The sequence below is a fragment of the Erpetoichthys calabaricus genome, chromosome 6, assembly GCF_900747795.2.
Source record: "Erpetoichthys calabaricus chromosome 6, fErpCal1.3, whole genome shotgun sequence".
NCBI lineage: Eukaryota > Metazoa > Chordata > Cladistia > Polypteriformes > Polypteridae > Erpetoichthys > Erpetoichthys calabaricus.
In genome coordinates this window covers 213738432-213751008 of record NC_041399.2, presented here as the reverse complement: position 1 = coordinate 213751008, position 12577 = coordinate 213738432, and the positions used below count along the sequence as shown (strand labels likewise).

Sequence of the window (12577 nt, the reverse complement as noted above, 5' to 3'; positions counted from 1 at the left end):
GGCCACCACAGGGGGGTGCCCGGAGGATTGTGAAGCACACTCGGAAGTGCTGCCAGAAGGAATTCCACAGACACCTGGGATGCTTCCGGGTGCTCATTCGGCACTTTTGCCACACCAGAAAGTGCTGCTGGAAGACCGTCACAGAGCACCTGGAGCACACCCGGGTGGCTATAAAAGAGGCCACTTCCATCGAGTAGACGAGCTGGAGTCGGGAGGAAGAAGACAAAGCTTGGGAGGAGAGGAGTAAAGGCAGCAGAAGGAAGTCCGAGGGAGCAAGAGATGGACTTTTGAAGGGTGTTTGGTGCATGGGCACTGTGTCGTGTGCTGGAACTGTAAATAAATGTGTGTGTTTTCGGGACATTCTGTGTCTGCGTGTTTGTGTCCAGGCTGAACTACCACAATGGCAATGTTTCTTTATACAGCTTAGTGATAATAATAATAATAAGATATAATAGCACATAAGAGTGAGCTTAAAGAAGCAATTGTTAAAGGCTTGTCTTTTTCCTTCTTTCTCTTAAGCATGAAGCACTGTGTCGCAGTTGTTCGCAGCTTGGCCCTCATCAGTGAAGCTGTGCGCTGCCGTTCACTGGCACAGTCACCTATTATGTTAGCCTTAGCCTTACAGGATGCTAGCGCAACAAGTAATCATTTATTGAATTATAATTAGGCAGTTCAGTTTTCATACATGGGCCCTTCTGATCTCAACTTAATTGTTACGTTAAAAATTGATTAACAACTGAAAGGCCATCGATTTTAACAGCTCAGGATTAGGCCATAAGAATGAAGGGAGGGGTAATCAGGTGATGCGTATCGCCGGGTGGCAAATATGTCCTGCCAGCAAAAATATTTTTATGAGGTTTATTGGGAAGAAGACTATTATGGGGATGTCTTCAGGGGCAAGAAATGAGAGGGAGGTCAGTGGACTGGTGAGGATGCAGGGAATAGAGTTGGCGAAGGTGGATGAGTTTAAATACTTGGGATCAACAGTAGAGTAATGGGGAGTGTGGAAGTGAGGTGAAAAAGAGAGTGCAGGCAGGGTGGAGTGGGTGGAGAAGAGTGACAGGAGTGATTTGTGACAGACGGGTATCAGCAAGAGTGACAGGGAAGGTCTACAGGACGGTAGTGAGACCAGCTATGTTATATGGGCTGGAGACGGTGGCACAGCTAAGATTTGCATTGGGTGTGATGAGGATGGACAGGATTAGAAATGAGGACATTAGAGGGTCAGCTCAGGTGGGACGGTTTGGAAACAAAGTCAGAGAGGTGAGATTGTGTTGGTTTGGACATGTGCAGAGGAGAGATGAGGGGTATATTGGGAGAAGGGTGCTAATGAAAAGAGGAAGGCTTAAGAGAAGGTTTATGGATGTGGTGAGAGAGGACATGCCGGTGATGGGTGTGACAGAGCAAGATGACGAGGACAGGAATATACGGAAAAAGATGATCCACTGTGGCAACCCCTAACGGAAGCAGCCAAAAGAAGAAGTCTTCAGGGGCAAGAATATTGTTATGAGAAGGTCTGGAACACCAGGTGATTGTTATGGGTAGAGATGCTGAATGGAGACAACATCATGGGAACCTCTATACAGTAGATGTTGGGAAACTAGTCTGGAAGGGGGGGAATTTGGAGATAAGAATTGTAATACATTTGGGGCTCACTTCATGAATTAAACTTTATGTGCTCTGCAATTGTTTTCTATGCTGTGCAATAAAGTCTGAAATTCTGATAGCCTTTCTGAAGACTCTGCTTGTATTTTCTGACATTTCTCCATAACAGCGTGCAGTTCAGATTGTGACAGACCTGCACCTCTTCTGTGATGGCGAGTTAATGAACAGATGGCTGCTGGGGTGGGTGGAGTCAGCTGCCATCTTCCCTGTTCTCTTTTTCGCTCTGGTGAACAGAACTTTTAATGCTGGGAGACAACAGCCAATGATTTTCTCAGCTGAACAGATCACCTGCTGCAACCGAGTCTCAGAAAGAGAAGAGGCAGGAGGAATCCAAATGGTGATGGAGGAGATCACAATACTCTTAATGATGGCCAAGTAACAATATATGCTTTGATAGGCCATGCTCTTTAAGCTGGCGAAGGAAGAACAATCTCTGCCTGGCTTTCTTGATAAAGGTGGTGATGTGCTTGGATCCAATCATGATGAATAACCACAGGGATAAATGGAAACAAACCAGATGGAGAACTGCTGGTTTCTTTGACACACACAGAAAGGCACCATATAAATGAAATATTATTTTTATTATTATTATTATAATTATTACTTAAATTTTATCTTATATATAAACGTCTATGCGTGGAAGTGTGTGTGTCTGTCTGTCCGGCCCGGAAGTGCGAGGCTACAGCATGAAGCTCAAAAAGCTGGCAAGGCGGCCCCAAGTTAATGAGTCAGAAGAAGAAAGAAGTACGAGGCTACAGCATGAAGCTGAAAGAAAGCGACTCCATTGCCAAAGTAAAACCACCAAGGAAAGACAAACTTGCTTAGCCACTAATACACAAGTGAGGCATGCACATCAGCAAAACGAAACCTCCGAGGAGGGAGAAACTTGCTTAGCCGCTGATAGAAAACGGAGGCGAGCACGTTCACAAAACGAAATGCCGACTCTGCATTTCCATTTTCTTTCTGACGATTTCAATAGTTTCTAGGAGCCTGGGGTTTTTACACCATGGGCTTACACAGCTAGTTGTTGATAAGGAGCAATTAAAAACAGTGAATGCAGCCATTTAGGACTAAATTAAGCAATTAAGGGAGGGAAATCGTAACAAAAAGGATATAAATGTTGCTGGGGCAATAAGTGCTTAAGCACCAATAGTTGACTTTGAAATAAGAAACTGGGTTGGAACAAAAAACTGCAGCCACTGCGGCCTTGCAGGACCGACATTCCTTCTTCTTTGTCTTTCAGCTGCTCCCGTTAGGTGCTGCCACAGCAGATCATCTTCTTCCATATCTTCCTGTCCTCGTCTTCTTGCTCTGTCAACCCCATCACCTGCATGTCCTCCCTCACCACATCCATAAACCTCCTCTTAGGCTTTCCTCTTTTCCTCTTCCCTGGCAACTCTATCCTTAGCATCCTTCTCCCAATATACCCAGCATCTCTCCTCTGCACATGTCCAAACCAACACAAATCACACTTCTCTGACTTTGTCTCCCAACCTTCCCACCTGAGCTGGCCCTCTAATGTCCTCGTTTCTAATCCTGTCCATCCTCGTCACACCCAATGCCAATCTTAGTATCTTTAACTCTGCTACCTCCAGCTCTGTCTCCTGCTTTCCTCACCCCGGTATAATCCACCTCATCATTCTCTTAACCAGTAGTTTTAAAGTTCAGCCCTGGGAACCCCCTGAGCATGCAGATGTTCATCCCAACTAATTTCTGCTCTGAATGGACCTCGTGGACTGTATGTCAGAGGACTGGGGCTTTATGATGTGTGGTCCAGCTCCACGTGGGGAGGCAAAATTACTGGAGGGGGAGAGCAAGCGATCTCTAATCTATCCTTTAAATCCTTATAATTATAAGTACCAGCGTAACAATAGGCTTCATGGCAGGAACTCTTGGGAAAATTGGAAATTAAGGTCAAAGCTGTTTTATTTTCAGATAAGACTACAAAATGGCAACAAAAAGTTCAGAAGCAATGTCTCCGTGACTGAGCAGTTAACTTAGTGAGCTGGAATGTTAAAGGTCTGAATCATGAATTAAAGATAAATATTCTCTCACCTAACAGGTCTAAACACTAAAATAGTATTTTTATAGGAGACCCCCTTATTAATCAAGGATAAGTTTCAGCTGCATAGCGACTGGACTGGCGAAATATTCCATTCCAGCTTTACAAAGAAAACTAGAGGTGTGGGAATCTTAATACATAGAACAGTCACATTTGTAGTATCAGATGCAGTATCTGATCCTGAAGGGTGATATGTGATCGTCATGGGTAATTTATTTATCTGTAAAGTGATTTTTATAAACTCTATTGCTATGCATCTTTTGTTTGACACAGCTGTGTGATAGATACACTTTTATGTTTTAATGGTTTAACTGGTAAAGTGTTCCCTGCTTCCTTCCATCCCACCCCCTATTTCATTGTGCTTGCTGTGAGTAGAGCGCCCTACAGTAATACATTTCCTTTCAGTAAAGCACACACTTCATGCTATTTCTTGAAGCTTCAGCAAAGAGTAGATGGAATTCAGTCCCATCTATTTTCTCATCTGCAAATAGAGTTCAAATCATGTGTGATAACCTAAATTAATGTCTACAGTGTAAACGAATATTTACTGTATATGCATTTCTGTCGATAACCATAATTTTCCTTTATGTCACCACAGGCCAATGTCATCTATATGTGCTCTAGGCTGTTTATTTCCCTTTAACATAACCACAGACCTATGTCACAATTAAACACTGACTCACTTCCTAGTGACTAGTGCACAGTTAACATGGTCGTCTGGAGGGGATGAAGCAACATGAATGGGGTGCAGACACCTGATTCAACTGAAGAACTGTGTTTCTGTTAAGGATGTGAGCAACACTGAGCAGCACATGAACAGGCCTGTCTCCTTTTTGCTTCACTCTGTTACACCTCAAGACTATAAATACAAAAGCAGGTCAAGTCACTTGAAAAAATTCTCACATGATTCTGCACTTATGGGGGAGAATTGATAAGAGGGATGAGACAAAGAAGAGAAGGCAGGGGGTGCTGAAAGAACTGTCTACAACTTAACAAGGAACTGCTCATTGATTTTCGCCACAACAATGAGCCTCTACGTCTGGGCACTATTCAGGAAGTGGATGTATTTAGAGGTGGTCCACTCCTACAAGTACTTGGTGGTCTACATTAATAAAAGGTTGGACTGGTCTCAGAACACAGAGGAACTATAGTAGGGCAGTGCAGGCTCTTTTTCCTTAGAAGACAGTAGAGACATCCTTCACATCAGCTGGAACACTGTGAAGGCCAGTGTGGTGTGTTGCATTGGTAACATCACTTCAAGAGATTGAAGTGAACAATTGAACAAACCAACTAATTGCGCAGGCTCAGTTATGGAACACACTTTGCAACCCCCTGGAGGTTGTAGCAAAGGAGACAATTAAAACAAAACCCAGTACCATTACGAACAATGCAGCACACCCTCACTCTGACACACCGACACTAAGGACTTTCAGTCAATGAATCATTCAGCAGAAGTGTGTCAAGAAAAACGACTGGGGGGTCCTTAATACCAGCAGCAATACACCTGTATAGTGACTCACGATAACTGTATGTGCCAAGTCAGAACTTTCCCTTTGTTTTAGTCATTCTGGAGTGTGTTCAGGCCATAGTGTGTGTGTGTGTGTGTGTAGATATATTATGCATTGATTTAAAGAGCTTCTTTAAAAAGCCAAATTTCCGACTGGGGACAAACAAAGTTCTCTTTATCAATCTAAACTTTATCAAAATGGCCAGATGCATTACACGGCTGACCTTAGAGGTAGTGGCAGAAAAAAAAAAAAGGATAGTGGCAAAGGTAACAGGTCATCACGACTACTGCTGCATCCGGCGCAGCCGTGAGTGGCAGCCTTTTCAGCAGCTCCGTGTATGACTGTATATGTATGTGTACTTTTCTACTTTTATTTTTCTATTTTTATTTATTGATCACTCCTACCACTTTATTTTATGTGGATTCCTTCCCTGGACACACTTACTTTTACAACGTGGGCATGGATTTTAACACGCCGAGACTCGCCTATTCAAGTACTCAACTTCGGGCGCTGAGAACAAATGCCAGTGCCGGTGTGGTTCCATATTTACCCGACGAGGTAAGAAGGCCATATCGTGGCAGCAGAGCCGGCACTAAGCTACAAAAGAAGCGGCTTGCGAGAAAGTGGCGTTTCAAGCCTTCGGTGCCTTCTGTGATTCTGGGGAATGTAAACTCAATCTCAAATAAGATCGACGAACTGGCTGCGCTGGTGAAAAATGTAAGGACCTACAGAGAATGCAGTTTGTTGTGTTTCTGCGAAACGTGGCTAAATAACACCATCCCAGATGCCAACGTGGAGCTACCCGGGTTTAGCACAGTTAGAGCGGACAGAGATGCAAGTACCTGTGGTAAGCACAAAGGAGGAGGACTCGCTCTCTATGTTAATACACGGTGGTGTCACTCTGGACATGTTAACGTCAAAATCTCCACTTGCTGCAGGGATATCGAACTGTTGGCCGTAAGTTTACGTCCCTACTATTTGCCCAGAGAGTTTGGACATGTCATTGTTGTTATTGTATACATTCCTCCTCGGGCAGACGTGGAGTCAGCGAGTGACATCATCCATTCCGCTGTTGCTAAGTTACAAACGCAGCACCCTGAGGCGCTTGTGCTAATCGCTGGAGACTTTAACCATGTGACGCTGGACAAAACATTACCTGCATTCTCCCAGTATGTGGACTGTAACACCCGGGGAAATAAGACTATTGATTTACTGTATGCAAACGTTAAAGACGCATACAGCGCCACCCCGCTGCCTGCGCTTGGGAAAGGAGATCATAACCTGGTTCAGCTTCAGCCTCACTATAAACCAAAAGTTAGAGTCCTACCTGTAACCACACGATCATTCAGGAAGTGGACTCCGGAGGCTGAGAATGCTCTTAGAGAATGTTTTAGAACTACAGACTGGGATATCCTGCAGGGATCTCATAGTGAGAACATTGAGGAGGTTGTTGACTGCACTACTGACTACATCAACTTCTGTATGGACATTGTAGTTCCAGTAAGAACAGTACGCTGCTATGCTAACAACAAGCCATGGATTACAAGTGACATCAAGGGCCTTTTGAATCAGAAGAAAAGGGCTTTTAAAGACGGTGATCAGCATGAGCTCAAGCGCGTGCAGAAGGAACTCCGAGTCCAACTCAGGGCGGCGAAGGAGCAGTACAGGAGAAAGCTGGAGCAGAAGTTGCAGAATAACAGCATGAAGGAAGTGTGGGATGGGATGAAGATCATCACTGGCTGCAGCTCGAAGCGGGGTACCACCATCAAGAGAGACGTGAAGAGAGCAAACCAAATGAACAACTTCTTTAACAGGTTTGACCACCCTAACCCACTCTCACCTCGGAGTACTGCACCCTCCACACATCCTTCTGCTGATACCAGCATAGGAGAGACATCCCCACCCATAATTACAACAGCGCAAGTGAGCAGAGAGCTGAGGAGACTTCGTGCCAGCAAAGCAGCGGGTCCAGATGGAGTATCGCCACGACTGCTGAAGGTCTGTGCATCGGAGCTGGGGGGTCCTCTACAGCGCATCTTCAACCTGAGCCTGGAACAGGGGAGAGTCCCGAGGCTTTGGAAAACATCTTGTATCACCCCAGTCCCAAAGGTATCACGTCCTAGTGAGCTGAATGACTTTCGGCCTGTTGCTCTGACATCACATGTGATGAAGACCATGGAGAGGCTGCTGCTTCACCACCTTAGGCCACAGGTTCAACACGCCCTTGACCCTCTGCAGTTTGCATATCAGGAGAAGGTGGGAGCGGAGGATGCCATCATCTATATGCTACACTGATCCCTCTCTCACTTGGACAGAGGCAGTGGTGCTGTAAGAATTATGTTTCTAGACTTCTCTAGCGCCTTCAACACAATCCAACCTCTGCTCCTTAGGGACAAGCTGACAGAGATGGGAGTAGATTCATACCTAGTGGCATGGATCGTGGACTATCTAAAGACAGACCTCAGTATGTGCATCTTGGGAACTGCACGTCTGACATTGTGGTCAGCAACACAGGAGCGCCACAAGGGACTGTACTTTCTCCGGTCCTGTTCAGCCTATATACATCGGACTTCCAATACAACTCGGAGTCCTGCCATGTGCAAAAGTTCGCTGATGACACTGCTATCGTGGGCTGTATCAGGAATGGGCTGGAGGAGGAGTATAGGGACCTAATCAATGACTTTGTTAAATGGTCCGACTCAAACCACCTACACCTGAACACCAGCAAAACCAAGGAGCTGGTGGTGGATTTTAGGAGGCCCAGACCCCTCATAGACCCAGTGATCATCAGAGGTGACTGTGTGCAGATGGTGCAGACCTATAAATATCTGGGAGTGCAGCTGGATGATAAATTAGACTGGACTGCCAATACTGATGCGCTGTGCAAGAAAGGACAAAGCCAGTTATACTTCCTTAGAAGGCTGGCTTCCTTCAACATCTGCAATAAGATGCTGCAGATGTTCTATCAGACAGTTGTGGCGAGCGCCCTCTTCTACGCAGTGGTGTGCTGGGGAGGCAGCATTAAGAGGAAAGACGCCTCACGCCTGGACAAACTGGTGAGGAAGGCAGGCTCTATTGTTGGCATGGAGCTGGACAGTTTAACATCTGTGGCAGAGCGAAGGGCGCTCAGCAGGCTCCTATCAATTATGGAGAATCCACTGCATCCACTAAATAATGTCATCTCCAGACAGAGGAGCAGCTTCAGCGACAGACTGCTGTCACTGTCCTGCTCCACAGACAGATTGAGGAGATCGTTCCTCCCCCAAACTATGCGACTCTTTAATTCCACCAGGGGGGGTAAACGTTAATATTTAACATTATACATAGTTATTGTCTGTTTTTTTCACCTGTATTATTATCATTCTTTAATTTAATATTATTTATTGTATCAGTATGCTGCTGCTGAAGAATGTGAATTTCCCATTGGGATTAATAAAGTATCTATCTATCTATCTATCTATCTATTAACCTGAAGCACCTTTAGCCATCAGCTTATTCAAAACCAGTGCACTGAAAAGATACAACTAGGGGCTGGATCTACATTTATCTGACCATATAATGACTCCTTCCATTGTCTCTGTCTTCACTCTAGTAGTTGTATTGTCACATATACAGAATAGTGAGATTCTTAATGCTTGTCCGATCTCTAAGTATAATTAGTTATAGCTAAAACACTGGCATATGGACAATATATCTAGATAGATAGATAGATAGATAGATAGATAGATAGATAGATAGATAGATAGATAGATAGATAGATATGAAAGTCACTATATACAGTAATGTAAACTGCTCAAAAAAATTAAATGAATACTTTGAAAACACATCAGATCTCAATGGAGAAAAAAAAAATCATGCTGACTATCTCTACTGATATGGACAAGGTAACGTGTTAGGAACGAAAGGATGGCACATCGTTTGATGGAAATGAAAATGATCAACCTACAGAGGGCTGAATTCAAATCAAAGTGAAAAAATAATGCAGCAGGCAAGTCCATTTTGCCAAAATTTCATTGCAGCAACTCCAAATCATACTCAGTAGTTTGTATGCCCCCCACGTGCTTATATGCATGCCTGATAATGTTATGGGAGGAGTGGAGGCATGCTCCTAATTAAACGACGGATGGTGTCCTGGGGGATCTCCTCCCAGATCTGGACCAGGGCATCATTGAGCTCCTGGACAGGCTGAGGTGCAACCAGGCAGCATTGGATGGAGTGAAACATAATGTCCCAGAGGTGTTCTATTGGATTGAGGTCAGGTGAATGAGCATGGGGGCCAGTCAATGGTATTAATTCCTTCATCCTCTTGCCAAATGAGGCCGGGCATTGTCGTGCACCATGAGGAACCCAGGACCCACTGCACCAGCATAGGGTCTGACAACTTGGTCCAAGGATTTCATCCCGATACCTAATGGCAGCCAAGGTGCCGTTGTCTAGCCTGTAGAGGTCTGTGCATTTCTCCATGGATATGTCTCCCCAGACTGACCATCACTGACCCACCACCACACCGGCCATGCTGAATGATGTTACAGGCAGCATAACGTTCGCCACGGCTTCTCTAGACCCTTTCACGTCTGTCACATGTGCTCAGGGTGAACCTGCTCTCATCTGTGAAAAGCACAGGGTGCCAATTCTGGCATTCTTTGGCAAATGCCAATCAAGTTCCACGGTGCCCACTAAAGGACGTTGGACTCTCAGGCCCCCCTCATGAAGTCTGTTTCTGATTGTTTGGTCAGAGACATTCACACCAGTGGCCGGCCTGCCTGCTGGAGGTCATTTTGTAGGCTCTGCCAGTGCTCTTCCTGTTCCTCTTTGTTCAAAGGAGCAGGTACCAGTGGGTCCTGCTGATTGGTTTAGGACCTTCTGAGTCCCTGTCCAGCTCTCCTACAGTAACTGCCCGTCTCCTGGAATCTCCTCCATGCCCTTGAGACTGTGCTGGGAGACACAGCAAACCTTCTGGCAATGGCATGTATTGAGGTGCAATCCTGGAGAAGCTGGACTACCTGCGCCAGCTCTGTAGGGTCCAGGTATGGCCTCATGCTACCAGTAGTGACACTGACTGTAGCCAAATGCAAAATGAGTGGAAAAAACAGATGAGGAGGGAAAAATGTTAGTGGCCTCCACCTGTTAAACCATTCATTCCAGTTTTGGGGGTCATCTCATTGTTGCCCATCTAGTGCACCAAAGCACCAGAAACTGATTAACAAGCCCCTCTGTTACTTAACTGACCAGATCAATAGCCTAGAAGTTTCACTGACTTGATACTATACTCTCATTAAAAAGTGTTCCTTTCATTTTTTTTTGAGCAGTATATATATATATATATATATATGTGCAGCATTGTTCACAATGGCATTCAGTTTTGGTTTAATTCTCACCTTCGCTACTACCTCCAGGGGGTCCGACTGAGGATATACAGTGCTGCTTCTGGGTTTTGCAGTTTTTTACATTAGATCTGTGTATGCTTTATGATGTGTGTTGACTGACATTGGCACACTCTAAAACAACAATGAATACAAATGTATGAAAACTTAACTGCAAACCACCTAAAATCCCTCCTTAATAATAATAATAAATGTTACTTGGTGACTTTCTTGTTCTCATTTGTGGATCAGTAAAGTAAACATGTGTGGCCACCTGTCAAGTACTGGTCCCTGCTTTACGTGTTGGATAAGACCAACAAGATCCCAAGGTAAACTGATTTAATTTAATCTAAAGTCAACTTTTGATACGCTACACTGAATCTACAGATTACTGCTTGGGAGAAGATGTACAGGGAGGTTCAAGAAAACACTGACCTTTATTAGACACCTTTAGTGACGTGAAGGACTGCAAGGCACTTTTAGGAAAGTACAATACACCAAGACGGACTAAAACACACAAAGAACCAAACAAATAAAAATCGGATGCCAACTCATCATTGAACAAACGATCTATCTGAGGCAAGACGAACACGTTTTACTGGCACAGATCAGTCAGCTTACAGGAAACGAATGCAACAAAAAACCCACACAGCCTTCAGGGTCTCGCACATGTAATACACCGCCATGGGAAACGGACACCGACAAAAACACACGTGCCCTCACCTTACCGGTACCCTCTACAAGTGCAGCACAAACTGCGAGTTAATTGATGACATCACATTACGGTGCGAGGTCACGTCGGTTACCGACAGAGAAGCTCCAGCCGTTGCCTGATAGTAACGCTCGAGAGCCATTTTGGCCTGCGGTGAAGTTAAATCACCGATGCAGGTTTCCCACCACTTGCGGCCCGCATTGTCCGGCGACAACTCGCGCTTGCTCCGTGTTCTCCACGAGGCTCTCGGCGGTGCCACCTTGAAGGCCCACTGGGCAGCAGGCCCTACACGGTCCTATGCGGCGATGAGCTTTAGCTGGCGCTACCGAGCGGTCACTTGACGCTTTGGCGACAAGGGGCACGCCAGCTTTGGAGTGCGAAATGCGGTTCCGTAGGGCAGTGCCGTGTGCAAAGAAGGGGCAGAGACAGCAAGGCGCGCGCAGCGCACACACACACACAGACACACGCACGCGGCAGACTCAGCCTCCGGAAGCGCGGCGCAGGGGAGCGACGGCGGGGACGCTGACTGCTGCTCACCTCAGGCTCCGTTTCTTCCGCGCCGCCCACTTAGCTGCGATTTCTATGTCGTTAACGTCCTGGAGGGAACTGGCGCCGACGATGTCGCTTCTCTTAGGTGTCACCTGCCGCTCGGCTCTTGAAGTGCCGCTTGCGCGGTCCGGATTGTGACCTGTGACAGGGCCAACACGCGCTCTGTTGTTCCTTCGTGGTTCTCGCGCGCATTGCAGCCTCCGGACTCCAGGCTGGGTCACGTGACCGAGTCACCGGTGTCCTGTAGCTGGCGACTCGGCGGCGCGCCGCGGTAATCCGTCCAACTCCAAGGCGTCGTTTAATTAAAGTGCCATCGGGATCCTCCTTCGGTAAAGAGAGGCGACTTCGACAGATGAACAAGCGAACAGCACAGTCATCTTACATCCGGATACGACGGGGTAATGACGACAGACTTTGTGCAACGTCTTAATGTGTTTGGAAACATGGTGGAAATGTACTGACCACTGTCGGCTATGGCTGTATGAGAATCGTTAATGTAGGTCCGTTATAATTTATAGTGTGTTGTACCATTTTAGCCATTATGGATGTAGTGAGAAGTTAAGCAAAAATGCCCCCTTTTATTGGCTAACTAGAAAGTTTACAACATGCAAGCTTTCGGGGCAACTGAGGCCCCTTCTTCAGGCAAAAGTGTCATTTTGCTTAACCTCCCACTACAGTGGTGGGAACGTAACTTTTAAAAAGTAATGTAGTAACGTTA

General features: G+C 45.8%; 1 protein-coding gene across 1 annotated transcript in view; it reads right to left on the bottom strand.

Annotated features, from left to right (window-relative positions):
- slc39a6 (solute carrier family 39 member 6) overlaps positions 1 to 12212 on the bottom strand; it is a 67202-nt gene extending 54990 nt beyond the window's left edge. The window contains exon 1 of the mRNA XM_028790885.2: positions 11848 to 12212. The gene's annotated coding sequence lies outside the window, so the exon portion shown is untranslated. The remainder of the gene's footprint in view (positions 1 to 11847) is intronic.
- Positions 12213 to 12577: the final 365 nt, after the last annotated feature.